The following is a 27,531-nucleotide window of genomic DNA, read 5'->3' as shown; positions in this document are numbered from 1 at the left end:
GGTCTAGAACTCCTGACTTCCAGGGATCCTCCCGCCTTGGCCTCCCAAAGTGCTGGTATTAAAGATGTGAGCCATTGCGCCCGGCCTAATTTGGTAATTTTTGAACTCATTGCCTTTCCTTTAATAGTCTCTACCTCCCAGAATTGATTGAACCTTTGTTTTATTTTTTTTTTTGAGACGGAATTTTTGCTCTTGTCATGCAGGCTGGAGTGCAGTGGTGCGATCTTGGCTCACTGCAACCTCTACCTGCTGGGTTCAAGCGATTCTTCTGCCACAGCCTCCTGAGTAGCTGGAACTACAGGCACACGCCACCATGCACAGCTAATTTTTTGTATTTTTAGTGGAGATGGGGTTTCACCATAGTGGCTAGGCTGGTCTTGAACTCCTGACTTCAGGTGATCCGCCCACCGCTGCCTCCCAATGTTCTGGGATTACAGGCATGAGCGCCCGGCCTGAACCTCTGTTGTTAAAAATGTTTCTTTTCAGTTCTTGATGCTCTCAGAGAAGCAGCTGCTAACTGGACTGTGGTATCCCATGCCTTCAGGAAGAGAGAGTCTGCTTATTCGGAGGTGCTTATAAGATAGGGAAATATTAATCAATAGGATGTCCTAAAATTTTCACCAAGTTTGACTTTTATTGTTTACTTCACTTGTATATACCTAGGAATAAAAATAGAGTCAGTTTTTTTTCCATATTCTTGCAAGAAGCATGGGGCTGTGGCTCTGAACTATACTGCTTGACTTTTAAAGACTTTTCAAAAACACAAGTTCTTGAAATGAGGATTAAATGTGTAGTTGATTTAACTCCTCACTTTTCCGTAACCATACTTTTGGTTGCTCCACTGAAGACCTCAGAAGCTTCTGCCAGCGTGCTTTCCCAGAGCCTAACTTCTTAGTACTGGTATTTGACATACGAAGAGAGTGCTCTGTGTGCATATGTGTGCATGCTTGTGTGTGTGTTTGTGTAGTGGGGGCAGGTTTGACTCCTAGCTCAGAATTTGCTCTTGGGAAACATGTTAGGAAGCCTGAATATGGTTCCTAAACCATGTCTCTTTTCCAGTTTGAGAAATGCCTGTGGTTCTTCAGAGTCTCAGTGTTGTTTTATTTTTTAAATTAGGATCTTAATGATGATGCTTTGTAACAGGAAGCAAGGTATAGTAAATTGCATAACAAAATAATGTTTCAGTAGATAAATGGTAGGTTACAGAGAGCTGTAGGATTCACAGAAAAGGCTTATTAAAAGTTCAAGAACCTCAGCCTAATAATTGCTTTGGATGAGATTGTTCTGAAGGCCATTTTCAAGGTGGTGGTTAAAAGTAGTGGTTTTCTGTGGTTTGGATAGGATGTGTGTTTGGGGGAAGCAGTGAGTGCTTGGGTAGAGAATCACAGTGAACCTTGAGGCTTTTCTCCTGGGGGAGAATGCTAGATATTGAGGTTGATGGGTAATTTCAAGAAGCTCAGTAAGTGATTCTGTTATGCTTCTTCCCCACTTAGTTGAAAACACAGTGACTTTTATGTAATTTTTAGATCTGTGCTTGACAATAAGGTAAGTAAGTAGTGGACTTAAACCAGAGTGCAGCGAACTGGGGATTGTAGAAACTTCATTTTGGATGGGTGAAGAGGAGAGCCTCTGGATCTTTCGTAGAGGCCCATTGATTCAAAAAGACAACTTGGAAGAACTCCTCAAATGACTGCCAGCAGTTTAAAGGGTCAGGCTGCTGAGACTCCTGCAGTGGAGATGGGACATGTACATGCAATTTGATAATTGTATGTTAGCACTTCTTTTAAAAAAATTGTAGTAAAAACACGTAAAGTTGACCATTTCAACCATTTTTAAGTGTTCAGTAGTATTAAGTATATTCACCTTGTTGTGAAACAGATTTCCAGGACTTTTTCATCTTGCAAATCTGAAACTCTGTAAGCGTTAAACATTGGCCCCCATTTCCACCTCCCACAGACTCTGGCAACCATCATTCTTTCTGTTTCTGTGAATCTGACTACTTGAGGTAACCTCATATAAGTGGAATCATGTAGTATTTGTCTTTTTGTGACTGAATTATTTGACTTAGCATATAATCCTCAAGGTTCATCAATGTTGTAGCATGTGACAGGATTTCTGTCTTTCTAAAGGTTTAGTAGTATTCCATTGTATGAGTATACCACATTTTGTTTATCCATTTATCTGTGGATAGATGTTTGGGTTACCTCTACCTTTTGGCAGTTGTGATTGTTGCTGTGAATGTGGGTGTGCAGATATCTCTTCAAGACCCTGCTTTTCATTATTTTGTATATATACCCAGAAGCAGGATTACTGGATCATATGATAGTTTTATTTTTAATTTTTTGAGGAACCTCTATACTGTTTTTCATAGTTGTACCATTTTACAATTTCGTCAATAGTTCATAAGGGTTCTAACTTCTCCACATCCTTACCAATATTTATTTTCTGTTTTTTTTTTTTAAATAATTAATTAAACAAATTTTCGAGACAGGGTCTCCCTCTGCCACTTATAAGGGCTGGAGTGCAGTGGTGTGATCTCAGCTCACTGCAATGTCTGCCTCCCGGGCTCAAGTGATCCTCATGCCTCAGCCTCCCCGAGTAACTGGGGCTGCTGTTGCAAACCGCCACACCCAGAGCTAATTAAAAAAAAAATTAAATAGTAACCATCTTAATGGATACAAGGTGATATCTCATTATGGTTTTGATATATGTTTCTCTGATGATGAAGTTGATTGCATTTTCATATTCTTGTTGGCCATTCTTATATTATCTCTGCATACATGTCTGTTCAAGCCCTCTGCCCATTTTTAAATTGGGTTATTTGGTTTTTTTATTGTTGTCGTTGAGTCATAGGAGTGCTTTATATATTCTGGATATATATATTTTTTCTTCGGCATTGTGTTTTACTTTTTGGGGGAGAGGCTAGGAGGAGGAAGGGGTGAAAACAGGGTCTCATTGGAGTCTCCAAAGTGTATGAAACCTCTGGTAGTACAAGGATGAGATGAGATGAGATGGCCAGGCAAGTCAGATGGAAAATCCCCAAGATTCTTTTTGCTATTGATTTCTATAATTAAAATGTGACAGGTGGAAAGGACTAGTACATGGAATTCAATAAATGTCACTTGTCTTTCCTAACTAGGTTCCTCACGGTCTAGGTTATGCCTAGATATCATCATCCTTCTCTTTTCAGAGAATGAAGCTCACCTAGAAAACTGGAGAACTAAAAGTGCAATACAGTTTGGATAATGCAGTTGGTTAACTGTCTCCCCATCCTCCCAACTCCACTATTCCAGGGAGGGGCTGAAAGTAGAAGTGGCTCCCCTAAAGTCTAGTCAGCATGTCGTGGGAGAGTCCACATGAAGGGCTGTGGGCTGTAACTGTCTAATGCACAGTCCTCTCTTTTTGGTGATAATAATTGTAGGGAAAGAAGTGGACATGCATGCTGATTTCACGAGCTGTCTTCAGGATCTCAAGAGCCTTGCTGTGCTCAGTATCTTGGAAATCCACATCATTCACAGCTAGAACTTGGTCCCCTTCCTGAAGTCCTGCTCTATGTGCATCAGAGTCAGGAATCATCTTGGAGATGAAGATGCCTCGCTGGGAGGCCTTTCCTCCTCAGATGTTAAATCCCAACTGAGCTCCAGGAGGCTTCTTCAGTGTGATGGTTTGGGACAGAAACTGGGTCAACTCATTGTTGTAGTCTGGGCCGGGTACCCTCTCAGGAGGAATCCATGCTGGAGGATTCTCATAGGCAGGCAGGAAAACCACTGGGTAGTCATCATAAGGAATCTGGCTGTCCATCTTGGGCAAGGCCCAGTGGGCAGTCCCCAGCGACCTCAGGCTTCGCTCCATATTTTAGATATTAACTCCTTATGAGATAGATTACTTGCAAGTATTTTCTTCCATTCCAGGTTGCTTTTTCGCTCTGTTGATTGTGTCCTTTGATGCACAAAAATTTTTTAGCCTCTCGGCTAATTTTGCTATTGGTCATGTCCAAGAAATAACTGCCAAGTCCAAAGTAATGAAGCTTGTGTTTTCTTCAGAAGTTTTATAATTTAGGTCTTACATTTAGGTCTTTAGTACATTTTGAGTTCATTTTTATGTATAGTATAAGGGTTCAACTTTTATTCGTTTGCATGTGGGTGTCTTATTTTTTCCAGCACCATTTGTTGAGGAGACTGTCCTTTCCTTATTGAGTGGTCTTGGCACCCTTGCCAGAAATCATTTGGCCTATATTCGTGGGTTTATTTCTGGGCTGTCTATTCTATTCTGTTGGTCTGTTTGTCTGTTTTTATGCCACTATCACGCTGTTTTGATTGGTAATACATTCTGAAATCGGGAAGTGTAAATGGCACTTTTAAGTTATGCTGTTCTAGATATTGAGTAATAAAGAAGTGACATTAAACAATTCAAAGAATTTTTTCTGTTTTTGAAGGGTCGAGACACACTTAGAGAATGAGGTAAGTTGATTTTAATGGCAGAATGTATGAGGCTATCAATTGGCAAGGAGCGTAGTAAAAGCTGTGTGTCTAGCACTTCCGGTTTGCAAAGTGCTTTCACAGATATTGAGTCCAGTGGCTTGGTAAAGCTTCAAAAAGGCAATGAATCTTGAATTATCACAACAGTCAGATGTGTACCTTAGTGGGTGTTCATACCCAACACTCTGTGCCAGTTGCATCACAGTGATATAGAGAAATTATTATAAGAACTGTCACGCGTGATAATTTTTTCCTTGATTCTGTGTTGTCTTTCCTTTTCCAATCCAGTAGTTTCAGATTTCTTGTATCTGCCTGTTGAATAGCAGTGGACCCCATATGAAGGTAGAATACTTAACCACAGTACTATTTTATATTTTGGATGTGTTACAAAAACAAAAACAAAAACAAAACAGAAAACTGATCTGGCTGGGTTATATAGGATGAATTGAAGGCAAAAGATTGAAGTCAGAACAGCAAATTTAGTGGCTGCTATAGTAACTAATTTCGGCTACTTAAGACATATGTTCTCATCTTCTTAATACAACGATGGCGATAATTTTGGTTGAGCATATTATTTGAAGGGACATTTGGTAGAATTTCCGTGGAAGAAAAATGTAGTATGCTTGTATGTAGTAGGCCTATCATAAAGATTTGTTTATTAGTGACCAAATGAATTTGTATCTGCAACATATGTTGAATGGTGACCAAATGAATTTTTGTTTGCATGGGTAGGTCTGTAAGGAGTAATTTATTCACTTTTCCTGTAGGTGTTTATTGAATCCCATTATATGCCAGGGACTGGTGGCTGCTACTGGTAAACAGGATACATGGTTCCTGTTCTTGTATAGCTGATACTCTTCTAGTGACTTATGTGGTCCTTTTCAATGTTCTGCTCCTCTCCTCTGGTTGGATTTTTCTTTTAGTCATAGGCCACCTGTTTTACTTTTGATGCAAAAACAATTGCAGTTGTTTATGGTCGTATATTAAATATTATTTATATACATAGAGAAATAAACAATAGTCAATTGCATTTTGGTTTCCAAGGAGATATATCTTGGCAAAACTTATTTTATCAAGTGCTTTTCTAAGAAAGAGAACCAAAGGAAACTGGCTGTAATGCCTTTTGGTTAAGATTTTCCCGAGGACCCAGATAGGATTTTAAAATCTTGGTTTCTTCTACTCCCACACCCACTCCAAAAGAATCTGGAAAGCTAGTTATGACTAATGCTGGATTTTGATATTGATTGTTGGAGCTTTGAAGAGTCATATAACCCTTCTGGATCTTCATTCATTCATTCATTCATTTCTTCATTGACTTAATAAGTCTTCATTGTTTACCTATTAGGTATCAAGTGATCTCTTCTTTGTAAAAGAGAAAATTGAAGGTTGAATTCAGTTTTAAGACCTACTGTAAAAATTCTGTAAATTTATTACTATGATTTAGTAAGATTTAAGCCTTTTTATAGATAGTAGAAATGTTTTTGAAAGAACTGAAGAAAGAAATTTATAGAGTTTTTGTTTTTAACTCTGAAATATTTTAGTGAGAAAATTCTGTACTGGTGGATAATTTTAGTGTTAGTTTCATTCTGATCTGAAACCAATCAACATTTAAACTCAGCTCAGAGTTTTTCTTTGTAATTTTGATAGTAGACAATTCTGAATCTAACCTTTCTGTTGTTACTGATAACACCCTGGAAACTTAATTCCTGTTTCAGATGATTGGTATAATGTGTGTGTAGGAGATTTGGAAATGCTTATTACCTCTTCTAGGTGCTTGGTTCTGAATCTTTTAGAGTGTGGTCATTTTTGTGTGTAGTAGTCTTGGGATAATGGTAAGATCATGTCACTGACGGCAGAACAGTCACACTGAAGATCTGAGTGCCATTACTGTGATAATTAAGCAGATGTTTGCTCATGCTACCAAAAAAGTAATATTCAGAGTTCCTAGTGTGAGATTTCATGGCTTTATAAAGTAGTATTTTCCTTTTAACTTGTTGGAAATTCAACATAGTATTGACTATACATGAAAAGATTCAGTTATGCAAAGTAAAATGTAAGAATTTCCTCCCATGTGGATTGTTGCTTTTCGTAAATCTGGTTTCAGTGTTACCAAAGAACAGTGGAAGATTTGTTCTAGTCCTGGCTCTACTACATACTAGTTGTGTGACTTTGGCTGTCTTTCATTTACTAATTAGCAGTATCATTATGCACTTTCTAGATGGCAGATACGTTCTCATCCTAGGGATACATCAATGAACAACTCCGGGTGAGATGGGAAGCCGCTGGAGGGTTTTGTACAAAGGGTTTTGGTCTGACGTCTTTAAAGAGTGGCACTCTGTCGTGCAGGGGAGTAGAATGGGGAGGAGTGCAAAGGTGGAAAGAGGGGGATGTTAGAGGTTTCTAGCAATGCTCTGTAGGTGAGTGAGATATGATAGCAGCTGTGGAGGTGATGAGAAGTGAGTGGTTTCTGGATATATCTCAAGCGGGGCGAGAATGATTCACTGATGGGTGAGATGATGTGGAGTGCGACAAAGAGTGCACTCAAGGATGACACCGAGGTGTTTAGCCTGAGCAGCTGGAATAATGCCGCTGCCATTTACTGAAATGGAGATGCCTGGAGGAGCAGGTTTGGGTGCGGTATTAAGAGTTGATCTGTACATGTTGGATATGAGATGCAAGTTGACTTGCCAAGTGGAGCAGTCAGGTAGGCAGCTGAGTGGGTATGTCAGTCTTCATGAGCTTTAGTTTTCTCATCTGAGAAATGGGGAAAGTGTCTGCCCTTGTCAGAATTCTTGAGATCAAATGAGAAAAAAAAAAGTTAAAACTTGTAAAGCTGTGTCTTGTATTATTTCTGGGAAGTAGACTGGCTGCCATCTTGTGTCCTTTGTGGTCTCTTTTGCACTATTTAACTCATAGGCCACATTGTATTGTGTAAAGTTAGCATATGCCCTCCAAAGCCTGGTTTCTTTCCCAGTAGATGTGAAAGCTTTCTCTTTGATCCCTCCTGCAATTCCTGGGCAGCTTCTGGGAGAACTTGGTATGTATGTATTTCAGTTATCTCCAGAGTGTCAGAGGGCTTCATTTTGTGTAGAGCCAGTACTTGAGAGTGTGGTACCAGACTTGCCTCTTAATAAACATAGCTTTGGGCCAAAGTAATTTATTTAGGTGGGAGGGCATTGTAATAGAAAAATGGCTCTTATCTTTCTCAGATTCTTTATTTTAGGCTTTCTCCATAACTTGAATCCATTAACAGATAGGGTCTAATAGGTCAGATGATTGAGGGAGACCACTCTTCATATTTCTTGATTCAGAATACTTACATATTTTTAGTTTTTTTAGACTGCTTTACATTTTTCTGTAGGCAGGTGAAATATGTTAAGTATGTATTTGAATTTGTTGAATTAAAATTTGCTTAGGATCCACCATGTTGAAAGCGTCAGTCTTTTATTTTAATCAGTGGCATTTTGAATTTATTAAATGTCTGTCATTAGAGGTAGTAGTAAGTAGTTATATATTTGAAATGTAGTACTTTTATAATCTATACTTTCCCACCATTTGATTGTTCCTTTAAGAATGTCTTGGCTGGGTGTGATGGCTCACACCTGTAATCCCAGCACTTTGGGAGGCTGAGGTGGGTGGATCACGAGGTCAGGAGTTCGAGACCATCCTGGCTAACACGGAGAATCCCGGTCTCTACCAAAAATACAAAACATTAGCTGGGCGTGGTGGCAGGCACCTGTAGTCCCAGCTACTCAGCAGGCTGAGGTAGAAGAATGGAGTGAACCCAGTAGGCAGAGCTTGTAGTGAGCTGAGATCGTGCCACTGCACTCTACCCTGGGCGACAGAGTGAGACTCCATCTCAAAAAAAAAAAAAAAAGTCTTTAGCCAACAGATGTGGGTTCTTCTAATCCACAAGCAGTTTTGAACAGAAACACTGTCACTCTTCACTGCTGTCCTCGTTTGATTATCAGTCAGCAGGTTTCCACTGGGCATCAGCTGTGTGCGCCCATTGCAGGTCCTCTGATTTCAGAAGGTCCTGACACATGCAGTGAATATAACTTGATGACTGCCATCTAAGTAAGTATGGTAACCATTGGAATACCATCTAAGTAAGCATTCTAAGTGTTCAGTGGAAAGAGAATGGTAATGGCTTTAATAATTAAGGCATCAGGGAGGTAGGAACCATGTTTTTCAGGAGATATCATGGGGGCAGAAATTATTTTGGATAGTTTTCTTACATGTTTCAAGCAAAAGGACCTCTCTACATGAAGGTTTTTGTTAGGTCTTCAGATTTGTAAAATAAGTTTACCCATCTGCTCAGTAATTGTTAAATTACATAGTCTTTTGCTTTTCATTGAATTGGCTTACTGTACATTATTTTGTTTCAGCCTCTAAAAAACCGAACCATAGGTACCCAGTATAATATTACTCGACGTAATTGTTCATAATTGTTGAAGAGAAACCTCAAACTTTGTCTTTCCCTTTTAAGTACATATTAGAACATTTTGGTCAATTGTAAGAACTAATTTAAAAAGGGATCTATATGTTTAAATCTGTGTCTTTTTCATGCTTAATTTTTCCCCCAGAGGGAACATAACTCTCTTAGTCTTCCTAAAGTGTCTTTTAGGCTTCCCAAATTGTCTGGTGGCTTATTTGAACTTAAGTGTAATAGTTGCTTTTATTGGAGAGATGCCGAGTGTCTGAGGTCGCAGTAATTATTTATGTACTCCTAAAGTGTTTTTTAATAATGACTTTGTTGAGTTATAATTCTCTATTTAAATTAACAAGTCAGTAGTTCTTAGTATATTCATACGTTCTGCAACTATCTCTATAAACAATTTTAGGACATTTTCATTATCCCACAAAGAAACTCCAAACCCATTTGCAGTCACTCCCCATTTCTTTCCAGCCACACCCCTCCTCCCTGACCCCAGCCCTAGGCTACCACTAACCTACTTTCTGTCTTTATAGATTTGCCTTTTCTGTGTGTTTCATATAAATGGGATCATACAATATGTTGTATTTTGTGACTGGCTTCTTTCACCTAACTCTGTCAAAGCACATTTTATTTTTTGCAAGCGCTTTAACTTTGGTGGTAATGTTACAGATTAAGGATTCAAAACCAAATATTCCCTGTCTACTGGCACAGAAATTACAACCTGTGCTGGGACCAGAGAAAATAGCAAAACGACCAGTTAGTTACTATGTGTGTTTGTAGAACAGGGAGTGAACTTTGAAGCTTTCATAAAGTAAAACCACCCTAGTACTAACCAACCAGTGCATTTAGTACATGTGATTGCATAATTGTCTTACCGCTCCTTTCCAGAGTATTGTCCTGCTTCTTCCTCGAATTTCTAGCAACTCTTAGAAGTCATTTCTGATTCTTCCCTTTCTCTTACTTTTGGTCTGATCTGTGACCAAGCTTTATCATTGTTTTCCCTTTGAATTGGTTTTATTTTTCAGCTTTTGCTCTTAGTTTTATTGTCACCGTCTTAGAGTGGACCTTGACCCCTGTATCTAAGTGGCTGTAGCTAAGTGGCTGTAGTAGCCTTCTTTCTGACCCCTTTGACTCCTGCTGTCCCATTCTCCAGGCCATCTTGTCTGATCATTCTTTTTAAGGGACCACTTAGTTCCATGTGCCACCCTGGAGGAATTCAGGTGGCTCTAATACTTTGCTACTTCAAAGTCATCCTTTCCTGCTTGCTTTTACGACATTCCTGTTTGGTCTCTCTGTTTTTGGTCCTCTACCAGACTGTGTCTCTGCCTTCCTATGCTAGGCCTTTGCTCTCTCCTCTTACCTCCTATTCTGATTTTCTTCGAATTTTAATTTGTTTTCAGTTTTAGTTCTATTTAATTCAGAAAGTATGGAGGCCAGGCGCCGTGGTTCTTGCTTGTAATCTCAGCACTTTGGGAGGCTGAGATTCTTCTCACACTGCTAATAAAAACATACTTGAGACTGGGTAATTTGTAAACGAAAGAGGCTTAATGGACTCACAATTCCACGTGGCTGGGGAGGCCTCACATCATGGCAGAAGGCAAATGAGTAGCAAAGTTACGTCTTACATGGCAGCAGGCAAGAGAGCATGTCCAGGGGAACTCCCCTTTATAAAACCATCAGATCTCGTGAGACTTATTCACTATCATAAGAACAGCATGGAAAAAACCAGCTTCCATGATTCAGTTACCTCCCACTGGCTCCCTCCCATGACACTTGGGAATTATGGGAGCTACAATTCAAGATGAGATTTGGGTGGGGACACAGCCAGACTATATCAGAGGCTGAGGTGGATGGTTCGCTTGAGCCTAGGAGTTTGAGACCAGCTTGGGCAACATAGTAAAATCCTGTCTCTACAAAAAATATGAAAAAATTATCGAGGCATCGTGATGCATGCCTGTAGTCCCAGCTGTTCAGGAGGCTGAGATGGGAGGATCGCATGAGGCCAGGAGGTGGAGGCTGCAGTGAGCAGAGATAGCACCACTGCACTCCAGCCTGAGCAGCAGCATGAGACCCTGTCTCATAAAAAAAAAAAAAAAGTATATGAAACCTACTAATTTCTGCACTTGTTGCTTTATCACTCTTATCTCGTTTCCTGCATACGGTGCTCCTTATCAGTGTCTTGCCTCACTTTTCCCTCTGAGCACCAGCCCCTGAACACTAGTTTTATTCCTATCTTTCTCATCCTTTAAGACCCACCTTCTTCATTGATGTCTTGCTGCTTACCATAACACACCCCGATTTCTCCCTTCTCTGACATGTTGTATGTGTTGCATACTTAAAGAGCCTAGCACTTAATGATTAATGCATAGTTCATCAAGGGTGTTTAGCCTGGAGAAAACTCAGAGGGCGGCGTCATCCTTTGTCACAGGAGTCAAAAGTCCATCATGTGGAAGGAGGAGAGGTTACCTTTTATCTTCTCAGGCCTCACAGGAGAGAACCAATGAGTAAATACAGATATTTGAGTAAACATTAGAAAGGACTTTGCTGGTCCAGGTGCTTGCAGGTGTGATAGGCTGTGTCCCATCCTTGGAGACCCTCATGCATAAGGCTGGACCATTTCTGGCAGGGACATTGTAAAGGGCATTCAGATGATTCACATGGGCTCAGTTACACTAGTGATTATCCGTCTCTAGTATCACAGTCATCTGGGAACATTTTAAATACACAGGTTCTCAGTCTTCACCTTGAGAGTTTAGGTTGAGCAGTTGTGAAGCCAGGCTTGAAAAGTTTTGAATTAGGTGGCTCTTTTAGTCCTAAGATCCTATGAGGCTCATTTGATTACCAGATTTTTTATTTTTATTTATTATTATTATTTTTTGAGACAGAATCTCACTCTGTTGTCCAGGCTGGAGTGCAATGGTATGATCTCGGCTCACTGCAACCTCTGCCTCCTGGGTTCCAGCAATTCTCCTACCTCAGCCTCCCGAGTAGCTGGGATTACAGGTGTGTACCACCATGTCCGACTGATTTTTGTATTTTTAGTAGAGATGGGGTTTCACCATGTTGGCCAGGCTGGTCTTGAACTCCCAACCTCAAGTAATCTGCCCGCCTTGGCCTCCCAAAGTGCTAGGATTACAGGCATGAGCAACTGTGCATGACCAGATTACCAGATATTTATTGAGTGCCTGTATTGTATGGCAATATAAAGTTTTTGGTTTTTGCCTTCATGGAACATAGAGTCAAGGGGGGAATGCAGACAGAGAGCTGAAATCATGTGATTTCTCCTCAGGTAGGTATAGATTCTCCGAGGATAGAGACCATTTCTCTTTTTTTCATGGTTCTTTATTTGCCCCAGAGGAATGGGCACTTTGGGATTCCTTTTTGACTGTCAAGGTGATTAACCCGATGTTTACCGACAAGCCCTCCTTGTGGTAGGGCATAGTACTGTATTTGTTATCCAAGTGTTTTCTTTTCTTTTCTTTTTCTTTTTTTGGGACAAAGTCTCACTCCGTAGCCCAGGCTGGAGTGCGGTGGCATGATCTCGGCTCACCTCAATCTCCGCCTCCTGGGTTCAAGCAATTCTTCTGCCTCAGCCTCCTGAGTAGGTGGGATTACAGGCATGCACCACTGCACCTGGCTAATTTTTTGTATTTTTAGTAGAGACAGGGTTTCACCATGTTGGCCAGGCTGGTCTTGAACTCCCGACCTCAGGTAATCCGCCTTCCTCCGCCTCTCAGAGTGCTGGGATTACAGGCGTGAGCCACGGTGCCGGGCCTATCCAAGTGTTTTCATACAACTTAATGTCTTGATTGAGAAGGAACCACTCTACATTTGTTTCATGGCAGGTTCTGGCTTTAGATTTTGTTGCTTCCTGGTAATTAATTTCAGCTATCATTTATTGAGTAACCACTGTGTCAGGCACTTTGTGTCACATTATTGCTAATCTTTATAAACAAGCCTGTAAGATAGACATTAGGACTCTGTGGGAGCCACGATATTGAGTTCCTGTTACAGAATTTCTGCTTCTCTTAACATAGATTGCAGCAGCTACTGAGTTGAGGCATTATCTAATACAGTCATCTATTGGGACCAGAGTAATTGCAGTCATATTTTAGCTGTGTGCATAAAGCGTATTTTGTTGGGAATGCCAGAAAGCCTGTCTGCTTATAGTAGGTAGCTCTGACCACCACCCTGTTAAACTTACAATTTGTTTTAAACACTATGCTCTACTGATGATAAAAGATCTTCATCTGTTTCTCCAATGAAAGGCTGATCTTGCTACTATAATTTTAAGCATGGTATGTGGTTTATTATTCGTTCATGTTGTGCCCAAGTGGAAAGTCAGGGACTGTTTTTTTTATTTTTGTATCTATAACGATGATCTGGATTTCACAGAGTTGGTGTGTGACCCATTTGGTGGTTTCTTTTCCTTATCTGTTGTAGGACTTTGGCCTGTCACGGTGTTGGCCCTAGTGCCCAGTTAGTAATGGTCATAAATATCTTTTGCTGAACACCACCAATGAATTTATTCTGTTAGATTCTTTACTTATGCCGTCTCATTTTATCCTCATGAAATTTCTGAGAAATAGGTATTATCAACATTTAACAGATGTAGGGAAACTGAGAAAGGCTAAATAACTTGCCTAGCTTTCAGATGCTCCCCTAGCTTTCAGATGCTCCCCAGCTTTCCGATACTCCCCAAGCTTTCTGATACTCCTCTAGTTTTCTGATGCTCCCCTAGTTTCCGGTGCTCCCCTAGCTTTCCGATGGTCACCTAACTTTCTGATGCTCTCCTGTTTACCTGAGGAGACTCAGGCATGGTTTGCATAAGAGTTAATACCATTTCTTTTTCTTTTTCTCACTTCCTCCTATTGTAGGCTTTACTGAGAAAAAATTGATGTTACCTGAGGTCAGGAGTTACCATCCTGGCCTACATGGCGAAACCCCATCTCTACTAAAAAAAATACAAAAAATTAGCTGGGCATGGTGGTGCATGCCTGTAGTCCCAGCTATTCAGGAGGCTGAGGCAGGAGAATCGCTTGAACCTGGGAGGCGGAAGTTGCAGTGAGCCAGGGCTGCACCACTGCACTCCAGCCTGGACGACAGAGCGAGACTCCGTCTCAAAAAAAAAAAAAAAAAAAAAAAAGAAAAATTAAGTGGTAGATGAGTGAATTTTTAGGAGGTGAAGATGTGCTAGTATCTCAGACACCTAGAGAAAAGTCATGGATAGTGTATTTAATTTCCTCCCTTGCCTGGATTCAAAGTAGTGCTTGCAACTGAATGTCCTTTCTGGCCAACAGAACTTACTGAGATGTGGGGAACAACTTCCACAGTGGACTGACACCTGCCAAGGGAAGTCCAAGGCCCAGGATTGCAGATGCTTTTTATATGAATAGCTAGGTGAAATGTGAATATATATAGTTTGGTGAAATAAATGCAAATCTTCACTCAGTTTGTAACAACCACAGAGTTTTTTCTAGTAAGAACACTTTCACGTTACTTCCCAACTTGAGCAAGACAGGAAGCTTGAGACATTTATTTTTTGGGGTGAAATGCTTTCTTTCTCATCTTGCAGCATGGATTGTGTTGTGCAATTGTCATCTTGTCATTGACTTCTGCCTGTTGCCCTCAAATTATCAGGCTGTCATCAAGTCAACATCTGCTTTGTTTTGAAATACATGTCTTTTAAGAGCCCGGAGGCATATTAGAAATATACGGATTTTTTTTCTCCCCAACTTTTGTTTTAGATTCAGGGGTACAGGTGCAGGTTTGTTACGTGGGTATGTTGTGTGATGCCGAGGTTTGGGCTTCTAATCCCATTACGCAGGTACTGAGCATAATACCCAACAGTTGGTTTTTCAGCTCATCCCTCCCTCTCTCCCTCCCCTCTCTAGTAGTCCCAGTGTCTGTTATTGCCATTCTTACGTCCGTGAGTACCTAGTGTTTAGCTCCCAGTTAGAGAACATGTGGTGTTTGCTTTTCTTTTCCTGCGTTAATTTGCTTAGAATAATGGCCTCCAGCTGTATCCATGTTGCTGCACAGGACATGATTTTATTCTTTTTTATGGCTGCATAGTGTTCTATGGTGTATATGTACCATATTTTCTTTATCCAGCCCACCGTTGATGAACACCTAGGTTGATTCCATGTCTTTGCTGTTGTGAATAGTGTTGTGAGGAACATGTGAGTGTATGTGTCTTTTCAGTAGAATAACTTCTCCCCTCCCCTCCCCTCCCCTCCCCTCCCCTCCCCTTCCCTTGCTTCCCCTCCCCTCCCCTCCCCTCCCCTCTCCTCTTTTTTTGGAGACAGGGTCTCACTTTGTTGCCCAGGCTGGAGTGCAGTGGTAACATCTCTGCTTACTGCAACCTCTGCCTCCTGGGTTGAAGTGATTCTCCCATTTCAGCGTCCCGAGTAGCTGGAACTGTTGCTGTGCCCCACCATACCTGGCTAATTTTTATATTTTTGTAGAGATGGGGTTTTGCCTTGTTGCCCAGACTGGTCTCAAACTCCTGGACTCTAGTGATCCACCTGCATTTTTGGGGGACATTTTTTGTCCCCCAAAGTGCTGGGATTAGAGATGTGAGCCACTGTACATGGCCTGTTTTCCTTTGGGTATATACCTAGTAATGGGTTTGCTGGGTTGAATGGTAGCTCTGTTTTAAGCTCTTTGAGAAATCTCCAAACTGCTTTCCACAGTGGCTGAACTAATAGGAATTCCCACCAACAGTGTATAAGAGTCCCCTAGAAATATACAGATTTGTAAAGAGATGTTGATGGAAGTGAAGCTGATTGAAAATACAGAAAATACAAGTGTAAGTTCAGTCTTGGCTTTTCCAAGTGTTCATCTAGGAAATATGTTCAGTTGATCAGACAGAAATGAAATTGCTGGTAAAGTTCTTGTAGTTAACTTAGATTATGATGGGAAAGGAGTACATTTTTTTATACCTCAACTTTTCTATTGAGTTTTGGACTGTGTATGTTTTTTGAATTCAGTATACCCTCTTTAAACCTTATGTACAGCTCATTTCTCCAAACCAAATATTTGAGATTTCTCTTTTATGTTAATAAATCCTCAAGATTTTTGCTTTGGTTTATTAGATTAGGATTTTTGGTGATATAATAACTAGGTTGGGTGGTTTTATCTTAATCTCTTGTTTGCTTTAGTATTTAGGTTTATTTAATCTCCTAAGAACAGAGATTATTTTTAAAAAGGATTGTTAAACTTTGGTGGCCAAAGAAGGCCATGATGTGCCTTCTAAATGGCAGAGAGCTCCAAAGTTATTTAATGAATTCCACTCCTGGTGCACTCATTTATAGCAAGATGCGCAAGGACCTTAGCCTATTTATCATCCTGTTCTTGGTTTACCATTGCAGCAATAAATCACCTTGATTGGTTCACCTTGTCTTCACATTACAGACTTTTCATGTTGAACTGCTTAAGAGTGTTTGAAAGCTACCTTTTAAGTAATGTCCTATAACCACAATAATCCAGCAATATTGAGGACATGCCACCCTCCAACCTTGGTCCACCCACCATCAATCCATAAAGTCCGTGTCTAAATATTACCTAATATTCATCATCCACTCAGCAAATACTTTTTGAGCTGTTTCATGTCACGCACTGGCTGTGGATGAGCTATGTATTTCGTAGACAACACTGCAGTTCTGTTCCCAGGATGCTTCCAGCTAGTTGGGAATTCAGGAAGAATAGAGAAAAACGTCTTATCAGGAGATGAAGGAAATAATTTAAATGTACCATCTTTGATTTTTTCCTCCTTGTATTATGAAAACGGTACATTAGACTTTGTGGAAAATTTGGAAAATACAGGACAGTATAAAGAAGAAAAACGTCATCCGTCATTCTGCCACCCACCCAAGAATAACCACTGTTACTACTTTCATGTTTCCTGTGTTTAAAAAATGGCTTCTAAAAACAAGCAAAACAGAGCTCTGTCCAGTAAAAGGCTTTAAAGTGAAGTTTGATGAGGAAAAGGAAAAAAGACCCCCAGAAATGTTTCTGCTGTTGCGGGGGGACCATGATGTGGAAGCAGCATCTTGGGGAAGGGATGTCTGGGAGTTCTCAGGAAGAAAGTATCAGGGAACAAAACCAAGAACAGTGTTTACCTTAGATTTCTTTGTGAATAATTACCAAGTTACAAGTGTGTTGTGTTCTAAAACTTGATAAAGTGGTAATTGGCATTCCAGATGCTTTTCTCAAATACTGATCTATGCTAGATGAGTACATGGAGTCTTCCCTCTAGGACAGAATATGCGAGATGATTTTCAGATTGCAGTGTCCACTACGTGTCTATGGTTTAAGGTTGGGAGAATGTGTAACAGGAGAAGCAAGAAAAAAACCATTTTTTTAAAGAGTCTCTTAGGTACTAGCACTTTTTTTGAAGTCAGTGTTTCATTTAATGTTCATAGCAAACATTTGAAGGAAGCATTTTCCTCATTTTTGTAGTTTAGATTTAGAAAATGGATTTAATTGCTTGTTTATGGTCATAGTGTTTCATATTAAGTGGTGGGGCACATACAGGCTTTGGAACCAGAGACCTGGGTTCCTCCCTACCACAGTGATCTCAGACAATTCCTCAACCTCTTTCTTAATTTTTAAAAGGAAAAGATGATGATGCTTAATTAACTCAAGGTTATTATAAAGATGAAATGAGACAATGTATATAACACCCTTACCACAGTTTAGATTTAGGATCAATGAGTGAGAGCTTTTAGGATGTCACTTGTAAGGCAGCAGGCCCAGTGCCTGACATGTAGTAGATGTCCAATAGATGTTGGACCCAGTGCTTCTTACAAGCCCTCCCACCTTTTCAGGTTTTTAAAAATTTCTGTCTGTGCTTTTGTCTGTCAGTCTGTCTGTCTATCTATCGAGAGATAGGGTCTCATTCTGTTGCCCGGGCTGGAATACTGGGGCGTAATCTTGGCTCACTGCAACTGCTGCCTCCTGGGCTCAAGTGATCCTCCCACTTCAGCTTCCTGAGTAGCTGGGACCATAGGTGTGCACCACCATGCCCAGCTAATTTTTTGTATTTTTTGGTAGACACGGGGTTTTGCCACGTTACACAGGCTGGTCTCCAACTGCTGAGCTCAAGCGATCCACCAGCTTCAGTCTCCCAAACTGCTAGGAGGTGGCGTGAGCCACAGTGTCTGGCTTGCCAACTTTTCAATGTTTTCTAGTGTCTTTCTCTTGGATTTTGAAGGACCTTAATGGAAAGATGTATTTCATTTGAATTATCATGGTGGATTCTTGGATTTATAAAATAAATGTCATCTGCACTGCACAGGAAAATTCCATCTTATCAGTAGTTTTCTTTGAAAGGTCATCCTGCACATTTTCCCCTACGTGTCAGTGGGGAAGGCTAGGGGTAGGAAAGCGGAGAGCTCAGGTGGGAATGGGAGAGAAGGAGAGCAGGAGGAGTCAATTTGGGTATTTTCCTGGCATAGTTTGCCACCTGCCCACCTTAATAAGGACTGTATTATGGCCATGAGTGACTGGGATTGTAACTGAGCAGAGGTTAAGAGGGCACTATGTGGGAGACAGGTACTATGTGGGAGAGATTTGGTTCTCCGTGCATACTCATGCTCTTTCGTGCACTTACTCAGTCATCAGACAGTTGTTGATGCTTTCCTACATGCAGTGCACTGTGCCAGTCCTTTGGGATTCAAAGGATGTCCTCGCCTCTGTAGGATTAAGCCAAGTTGACAGACAAGTAACAGAAAATTACAGCTCAGTTTTAAGTGCCAGGTTAGAGGGAAGCTAGGGGAGCTTTGCCAAAGTATATTAAAATTATTTTTCTGTATTTGTTTCATTAGACCTTGAAGGCGAGAACTATGTCTTTGCAACTCGATTTTTCCCAGAGCTTACTCTTTTTGTTTTTCTGAGTCGGAGTCTCGCTCTGTCGCCCAGGCTGGAGTGCAGTGGCGCAGTCTTGGCTCACTACAAGCTCCGCCTCCCGGGTTCACGCCACTCTCCTGCCTCAGCCTCCCGAGTAGCTGGGACTACAGGCGCCTGCCATCAAGCCTGGCTAATTCTTTTGTATTTTTAGTAGAGACGGGATTTCACTGTGTGAGCGAGGGTGGTCTTGATCTCCTGACCTTGTGATCCGCCTGCCTCGGCCTCCCAAAGTGCTGGGATTACAGGCGTGAGCCACTGTGCCTGGCCCCCAGAGCTTACTCTTATATGCATCCCTGAATAAATTTGTATAATTCATTATTTATTTATTTTTTTTTTGAGATGGAGTCTCTCTTGCCAGGCTGGAGTGCAGTGGCGCGATCTTGGCTCATTGCAGCCTCCACCTCCTGGGTTCAGCCAATTCTTCTGCCTCAGCAGAGGCAGGTGTGAGCCACTGCACCCAGCCAAATTTGTGTAATTTTTAACCTGACACAGAGACAAGGTAGTTTATAAATGGTGTGTTTAAACTATATGTGTAGAAATCTCAACCCTGTAACTGGAGACATCTGATAAGTCTTAGACTTACTGATAATTTCATTTTTGGAAGGTAGAGGTGGAAAATTGACTAGCTAATTCATGCTGAGAACTTTGGGTGAAACTGGCTATTTTGTTTTGGGGTTTTGTCCTGATGGAAGTTGTGCAAGAGGGTCTTATGGCCTAGATTTTTAGAAAGGTATCTCATGAAGCTCAGAGCAAAGATGGTATTACCTCCAAGGCCAGCAGAACTGTAGAAAAGAGTATGGTTTCATGGAGATGTGTGGGGAGTGCCAAGAAACAAAAATTGTGATTGTGTGATTGCAAGTCATGCTGGTAAGCAAAAGTGGGGATGGCTTCTAAAGAAGTCAGCAAACTGTTCAGGGTCATTGGAAAAGAAGCCAGATTTTAAAAAAGGTTATTGAGATGTAATTCACACTTCATACAGTTAGCCCATTTAAAGTGTACAATTTAGTGGCTTTTAATGTATTCACAGCTGTGTGTAACCATCACCACAATTTTAGAACATTTTCATCACCTCAAAAATAAATTTCATGCACTTTAGTTATAATCCTTCTGCCCATCTTTCTATCTCCCCAGCCCTAAGCAACCACTAATCTACTTTCTGTCTCTATTGATTTGCCTATTCTGGATGTTTCATGTACATTTAAGCAATATGTAGTCTTTTTTTTAAATTTATTTTTTATTTTATTTTATTTTATTTTATTTTATTTTTTTGAGACAGTCTTGTTCTGTTGCCCAGGCTGGAGTGCAGTGGTGTGATCTCAGCTCATTGCAACCTTTGCCTTCCAGGTTCAGGCGATTCTCCTGCCTCAGCCTCTCGAGTAGCTAGGATTACAGGCACGTGCCGCGAGGCCTGGCTAATTTTTTTTTTTTTTTTTTTGTATTTTTAGTAGAGATGGGGTATCACCGTGTTGGCCAGGCTGGTCTTGAACTCCTGACCTCAAGTGATCCACCTGCCTTGGCCTTCCAAAGTGCTGGGATTATAGGTGTGAGCCACCGTGCCCAGTCAAAATGTAGTATTTTGTGACTGGCTTCTAATAATGTTTTCAAGGTTTGTACATGTTGTGGCATGTATCATACTTTATTTCTTTGTATTGTCAAGTAGTATTCTATTCTATGGATATATAACATTTTGTTTTTTTCTATTCGTCAGTTGATGGACACTTGGGTTTTTCTGCTTTTTGGCTATTAAGAATAATGCTGCTTTTCAAGTGTAAGTTTTAATGTGCACATATGTTTCCATTTTTTCTTGGATATATACCTAGGAGTTGAATTGTCGACTTACATAGTAACTCTATGCTTAGTAACTCTAAACAATTCAGCCTTTTGAGGAACTGCCGGACTGTTTTCCAAAGTGGCTGTACCATTTTACATTTCCATGAGCAGTGTATAAAGGTCTCAGTTTCTCCACGTCTTTCCAGCACTTGTTACCGTATGGCTTTTTTTTTTCTTTTCTTTTTTTCTGTCATAATAGGTGTGAATGACTTTTATTTCCTTAATGACTAATGATGCTGAGCATCTTTTTATGTGCTTGCTGGCCATTTGTAGATCTTTGGAGAAATGTCTGTTTACATTTTTTGCCCATTTTCAAGTTAAGGTTTTTGTCTTTTTTTGTTGAGTTGTAAGTATTCTTTATGTATTTTAGATACAGATCTTTTATTACATTTGCAAAATGTTTCTCTCACTCTGTGGGTTGTCTTTCTATTCAGGAGGCCAGACTTTAAGTGGAATACAAAAGAGAAAAGGGCACATAGTAAGCATGAAAATGGAAGAATAGACTGAACTGCTACAAATATTTTAGACAGATTATACCTACGGTGATCTGTGGCTTGCAGGAAAAAAATTTAAAATTACCACAGTGATTTAAAAAAATTTTTGGAAGTGTAATCCACATCAAGTACGCAAACTATAAAGGTACAGCTTGATAAATGATTGGAAAATGCATACACACATGTAACCACCATGCAGGGTCAACACAGAGACTATTACCAAACCACCCAAAAGCCACCTTCTGCACCTTTGCAATCATTAGCCCTCCTGCACCCCAAAGATAACAGCTCTTTTGACTTCTGTCACCACTGATTAGTTTTTATATATTTTTTGAAATTTGTAGAAATGGGATTATACAGCGTGTTTTCTTTTGTGCCTGGTTTATTTTGCCTAACATGTAAAATTTATCCATGTATTTCCTGTAGTTGATTTTCTTTAGTTGATAGTTTTCCAGTGTATCAATATCCAACTCTTTATACTGTCTTCTCTTGATGGACATTTGAGTTTCAGTTTTCAGCTGCTGGTCATTAGGCCCTTTCTTGCATGCATGTTGAGGTGCACATGGGGCATGCCTTCCCATGAGATGTATGTCTAAGAGTGGACTTGCTGTGTCATAAAGTGTGTTTGTGTTCCGCTTTGGTAAGGTGTATGCAAATTAGTTTTTAAGCTTTAAAACAAAATGAGAACTAAAAAGAGGCTAAACCCACTGTTTAATTTTAACAAAAGGGATTTCAGAGTAATTCCCTCCTTCTTCTTAGTATCTTTTATGGTAGGAAAGTATTTTTCAGACAGAGAAGTATGGAATATGAAAGATGAGAGTAAAGCAAACAAGTTCTTACCCACTTAAAATAAGTAAGAATCTCCAGGCTGAAACGGATTCTTCCCCAGGATACTGAAAACTCTACCATTAATTTGAGGAACCCCAGTTGGGAAACTTTGAGAACTGATAAGGTTAGAGAAGCTCTTATAGGGGCAAAAACATGATACGTTTTCCTCACCCATCACAAGGGTTGTGGTCAACACTCCTATTAGCAAAAGACAGGTTAGCAGGAAAGAAAGCATCACAGATTTATTTAACAAAGTTATATATGACATGAGAGCTTTCAAAAATGAAGACCTAAAGACTCAGGGAAAACTGTTTCTATGCTTAGATTTGATGGAGAATCATGGCCATGTAGTAAGGTGATTGCACAAAAAGGGAATGATCTAATGGTAATAAACTGAGAGGGGAACCCAGCAAGGCCTGTCCGGATTCTTCTCAGCCGCTCTGTGTTGAACATTACTTTTCCATTGGGTGTGGGGCAGAACCCTTCTGGAATAAGGGTCTTATGATTTATTTTCAGGTAAGATGGATCAGAGAATTCCTTTATGACCATGCTTCACATAGAAGGCGGGGGAAGTGACCTTGTTTCTGGGGCCCCTGCAGTTTCCTTCAGTTCGGAATCCTTTGGGTTAATGTATTCTGAGCCTTGACACTCCTGAAATCTGAGGGTTTATGTCAGTGTTTTCATTTTTTTTCCCTAAAGAAAGGAAAATAGGTTTTTTTCCTAAAGAAAGGAAAATAGAAGAAGTTTCATACGACTTTCTGGCAGAATTTTAGTATAGGTTTAAACAGGTGATTTGATAGCACGAGAGAAAAAGGTAGTGGTTACCAGGAGCCAGGATGGTTTCAGTATTATAAAAAACATTCACTGGGCTTCTAATTCCTGTGGGTTCCTGGTACTCCTGCTGCCAGGGGAACAAAGGTGAATGTCACGTTCTAAATTTAGGAGGTCAACTTGTAGCCTGTATCCTTAGTGCATTTCCTTGCACATATTTTTTGATGGCCCAAGAGTAGGGGAAGCAGACGCATTAATAAGTAATCCCCAAATATAGGCAGAGTGCCTAGGAGGCTGGTTAAGGAGTGCTCTTGTGACACTCGGGAGAATGTGGAGAATAGGACATCTTTTGAAGAGGTGATACTGCTTCTAACATCCGAAGAGACTAAGGGAAAATAGAGTAGGGTGGGGAGGGCAGGCAGGTGCTGAGGCTTGGTTATAAGAGCGTTTCTGCTAGATGGAGTAAAGTGATTGTGAAAAAACTTTTTAGAAGTGGGAGGTCTCGAACTCCTACTCGTGATCACACCTCGTGATCTACCCGCCTCGGGCTCCTGAAGTGCTGGGATTATAGGCGTGAGCCACTGCGCCCGGTTAATATGGTGAAACCCTGTCTCTACTACACATACACACATACACACACTAGCTGGGCATGATGGCATGTGCCTGTAATCCCAGCTACTTGGGTGGCTGAGGCAGGAGAATTGCTTGAATCCCAGATACGGAGGTTGCAGTGAGCCGAGATTGCACCACTGCACTCCAGCCTAGGCGACAGAGCAAGACTCTTTCTCAAGACAAAACAAAAAGAAGTGGGAGGTATTGCCACTGATTGGCCTTGCAGTTAGGTTTTGCCTATTATGCTAAGGACTTGGGGCTTTTATAGGCCTAGGAGAGCCCTGGAAAGATTTTAAATATCCAGGGAGCAGAATGATCAGGTATGCATTGAAAAGGTTTGCTCATAATATAGAAAATGTACTGATCTGGTTCCAGCCACATAGGAAACTCTTACAAGAGTGAAGTTAGGGATTGCAGTGGTCCTAAGTCCCCCAGAGGGACTTAGGAGAGACTAAAATAAGTCATTCTGTGCTAATCTTGTTTTCTTTTAAAAATAGATTCTGAAAAGTTTAAATAGGTTATTAATTAAGGGAATGCTGTCTTTTGATTTCGACAGAATAGTTTAACAAAAGGCTGTCCTTATGAACAAGATGGGAAAATGTGATATGGGGATTAGGTGGATTTGTAGCTTGTTGAATAGTAGATTCGATGGATCTGCACAAGCTAGGAGAGAACCTGTGCTGTTGCACTCTGTATTTGATTTCTGTGGGTTACAACTTTGATCTTTGAAATAGTTTTACTGTTAACAAATTCACATGTGAAGTAAAATTAGAATGGTAAGGTAGTAGTTGATAAACTACTTTCAAAGTTTAAAATACTCCTTTATAGAATTTCAAAGAGGTGAAATTGGTTGTAGGGGTTGTGGGAGCAGAAATGCTACTCTTTAGGTTGAAAGTACAGTATAATTACATAACAGATAAATAGTGTATCTGTGATACTAAAATTTCATTGGAGAGGGTGATTAAGAAAAAAATGCCTAAAAAGTCTCTTTAGAGGTTCAGTGATGGAAAAAGTTGAGAACTGCAATTTTAAAAGAAAGCTGTTGAAATGACTAGCTAAAACTTAGAATAGATGGAGGTAGTTTAAAATTTCTACATTTAGGACTCGACACTAAAGGTACCATGATAGGTTGGGAATATTTCATGATTTTTATGTGAAGGAAAAAAATGGAATTAAATCCCTTTGTTACTTTTATTTGCTTCTAAACTCAGTATGAGTCAGTAGGGTGGATATGCCCGAGAGAAAGGTTAATGCAGCCTTAGCTTTCATTTATAAAGTTAGGTGTGAAGAGAATTCAGAGTGTAAGAGTTTCCTATATGGTTTCCTAATATGGTTTATTATACCATAAGCTGATCAGAATCTGATCTGGAACTTGGAAGATGAGAAGTCTTAAAACCATGTTGAGAAGCATTATTCAGACAGAACAACAACCAACTTGCTGTTTAACAAGACAACTGTAAGAATTTATAGCTTGAATCCATAAACATAATTAAACATAATTAAATTGGGCAATGCTGTATAATTAATAAATTAATTAAATCTATATTGAGTGCCTACTATCTTCCAGGTGTTATTCCAGCTACTGGGGACTCTGTACTCAGCCAACTGGAGTCAATATCTGTGTTCATGGAACTCACAGGTTAGTGGATGGAGCCAGACAGTAAACAACATAAGTTTGTAAAGTATGTCTAGTATGTAAGATAGTGTGCTAGGTATTAACAAGCATGCCAGAGGAAAAATAAGTAGGAAAGGAGTATGATAAATAATGGGACTGGTGGAAATATTAGGTGGCCAGAGACGGCCTCATTGAAAAGGTGATTTTTTTTTTTTTTAAAACAAACTTTATATTGTAGTGTAACAAACATACAGGAAAGTGCAGAAAGCACAAATGTACCATGGGATGAATTTACTGTCTTCTTGTTTTTGAGACAGTCTCACTCTGTTACCCAGGTTGGAATGCAATGTTGTGATCATGGCCTACTGCAGCCTCCCTGGGCTCAGGTGATCCTCCTACCTCAGCCTCCTGAGTAGCTGGGAGGGTTGAATTTCTACAAAGTGAATACACTTGTGTAATCAGCACTCAAATTAAGAAACAGAATTTTAGCTGCCCCTTAAGAGGCCTGGTTATCTCTTCTCCCAGTTGAAGCCTTGCCTCCTGAGGACTCACACCGTAGGTTACTGTTGCTGGTTTGTGAGCTTTATATTAATGTCATAATGCATAATACATTCTTTTGTTTCTGGCTTCTTCTACTCAACATTGATTTGGTGAGATCCAATCTATGATCTTACAAGTATTTGTAGTTTATTCATTTTTGTTGCTGTAGAGTATTAAATTGTATCATGATATCACAGTTTACTGTCTTCTATCTCTAGCTAATGAGTAGTTCTGCAGCAAACATGCTTGTATATTTCTTTTTAGTGATGCCATCTATAGGGGATATAATTAGAAGTGGAATTGCCAGGTAATAGGATATGTGTGTATTCACTTTGGTAGATACTGATAAAGTTTTCCAAAGTGGTTATATCGATTTGTATACCTATTAATGGCATGTGAGAGTTCCACAGACATGTCAAGATTTGGCATCTCCTGCCATTTAACTTTAGCTGTTCTGGTAGTTGTGTAGAGATGTTCCAATGTGGATGACTAATGCATTTAAGCACCGTTTCATATTTATTGACCATTTTGAACCACTTTTTGTTGCGATAGAAATGTTCCATATTTTCACTGTGTTGTGGTTAAATGACCATATACATTTGTGAAAACCCACAGAAAACCTGTACACTAAAAAGAGTGAATTTCACCATATGCAAATTATGTCAGTAAATGACTAAATACCACGTTCCTTATTGATTTATAGGAGTTTAAAAAATGTGTTCTGGATAAGTTCATTGTATACGTGCATTGCACATCTGTTCTTCCGCTCGCTGGCTTGCCTTTTCAACTCTCTTAATGGTGTTTTGTTTTAAGAAATTTTAGTTTATCTCAAGGTCACAAAGATAAGGATGAATTTCGAGTAACCACCTGAAGAAGTAAGGTCACTAATCATACAGGTGTCTGACCTGGGGGGGACATTTTAGACCAAAGAGGCAGCAGGTGTGAAGAACACAAGGCCAGGTGCCTAGAAGGACATGACTAGTAATGGAGGAGCGGAGATGAGCTGAGAGAGGCATTGAGACAGCAGGTGGGGCTTGCTGAAGAATTTCCTCTCACTGGGATGGGACTCCTGAAGGGTTTTAAGCAGAGCATTGACATGGACCTACCTAGGTTTTAACAGAGTCGCTAGGCTGCTCTGTTGAAAGTAGCCTGCTGGGAATGGGACTGAAGTAGGGAGCCAGTTAAGAGGCAGTGGCAGTGGTCTGAGGGAGTGGTTATGGTGACTTAGACCTGGTAGTGGCAATAAATGGGGTAGTTGACTGTTGGTAGGTTTTCAGTGTGAAGCTGAAGGATATGCTCATGGTCTGGAACTGGGATGTTGAAGAAAGAAGAATGGCACTAGGTCTTATTTTAGTGTTTATTTTTAGTTTTTGCCTGAGCAACTGGAAAGAGGGGAATTGGGAAGTTGGAGACGGGGAGAAGGTGCAGAAGATCTGGAACAGTGCCAGCTATCTGCTTGTATTTTACAGATGTAATCTTAATTTTTTTCAGCATTTTATTAAGAAAGGCCATTCAAATACCAAAAGAATAGGAAAGACACAATTTCAAAATAAAGATCAACCATTTAAATTGGATAAATTTAGCCTTATGAAATACTCAAATAGTTTTTTTTTCCATTTCTCTGAGGACCTACAGATGCAGGTATTGTTTTGCAAACCAGCTTTGGGAATCACTGATTTGTGGTATTATGTATGTATCCTTTGATCTTGATACTATTAACACATGAGCATCATAGCCTTAATCTTGGAATAAGATTGAGATTAGAGTCTAGACATGATAAACAAAAAATTAAAGTAGGCCATGTATCATTTCTGGCCTAGAGATACTTCATTTCTTTTTTTTTGTTTTTGAGGTGGAGTCACGCTCTGTTGCCCAGGCTGGAGTGCAGTGGCTCTATCTTGGCTCACTGGAATCTCTGCCTCCCAGGTTCAAGTGATTTTCCCACCTCAGCCTCCTGAGTTGCTGGGATTACAGGCGCCCATCACCACACCTGGCTAATTTTTGTATTTTTGT

The 27,531-nt window shown here is 40.2% G+C and overlaps 1 protein-coding gene and 1 pseudogene across 11 annotated transcripts in view; one reads left to right on the top strand and one right to left on the bottom strand.

The window, feature by feature from the left end:
* Positions 1–27,531, top strand: part of LOC105494308 (signal induced proliferation associated 1 like 1) — a 410,938-nt gene that overhangs the window by 5,876 nt on the left and 377,531 nt on the right. For 2 of the 11 annotated variants that reach the window (XM_071099938.1, XM_071099939.1), the window contains exons 1-2: positions 11,823–11,919; positions 24,931–25,002. The exons of 8 other annotated variants lie outside the window; for them this stretch is intronic. The gene's annotated coding sequence lies outside the window, so the exon portion shown is untranslated. Of the gene's footprint in view, positions 1–11,822; positions 11,920–20,370; positions 25,003–27,531 lie in introns of those variants that run through there. One more of the 11 variants, XM_011762620.3, reaches the window with a different exon arrangement.
* LOC112428964 (PDZ domain-containing protein 11 pseudogene) lies at positions 3,382–3,801 on the bottom strand (annotated as a pseudogene).

Source organism: Macaca nemestrina, chromosome 7 (assembly GCF_043159975.1).
Source record: "Macaca nemestrina isolate mMacNem1 chromosome 7, mMacNem.hap1, whole genome shotgun sequence".
In the NCBI taxonomy this organism is placed as follows: domain Eukaryota; kingdom Metazoa; phylum Chordata; class Mammalia; order Primates; family Cercopithecidae; genus Macaca; species Macaca nemestrina.
This window is presented reverse-complemented; position numbering and strand designations above follow the sequence as displayed.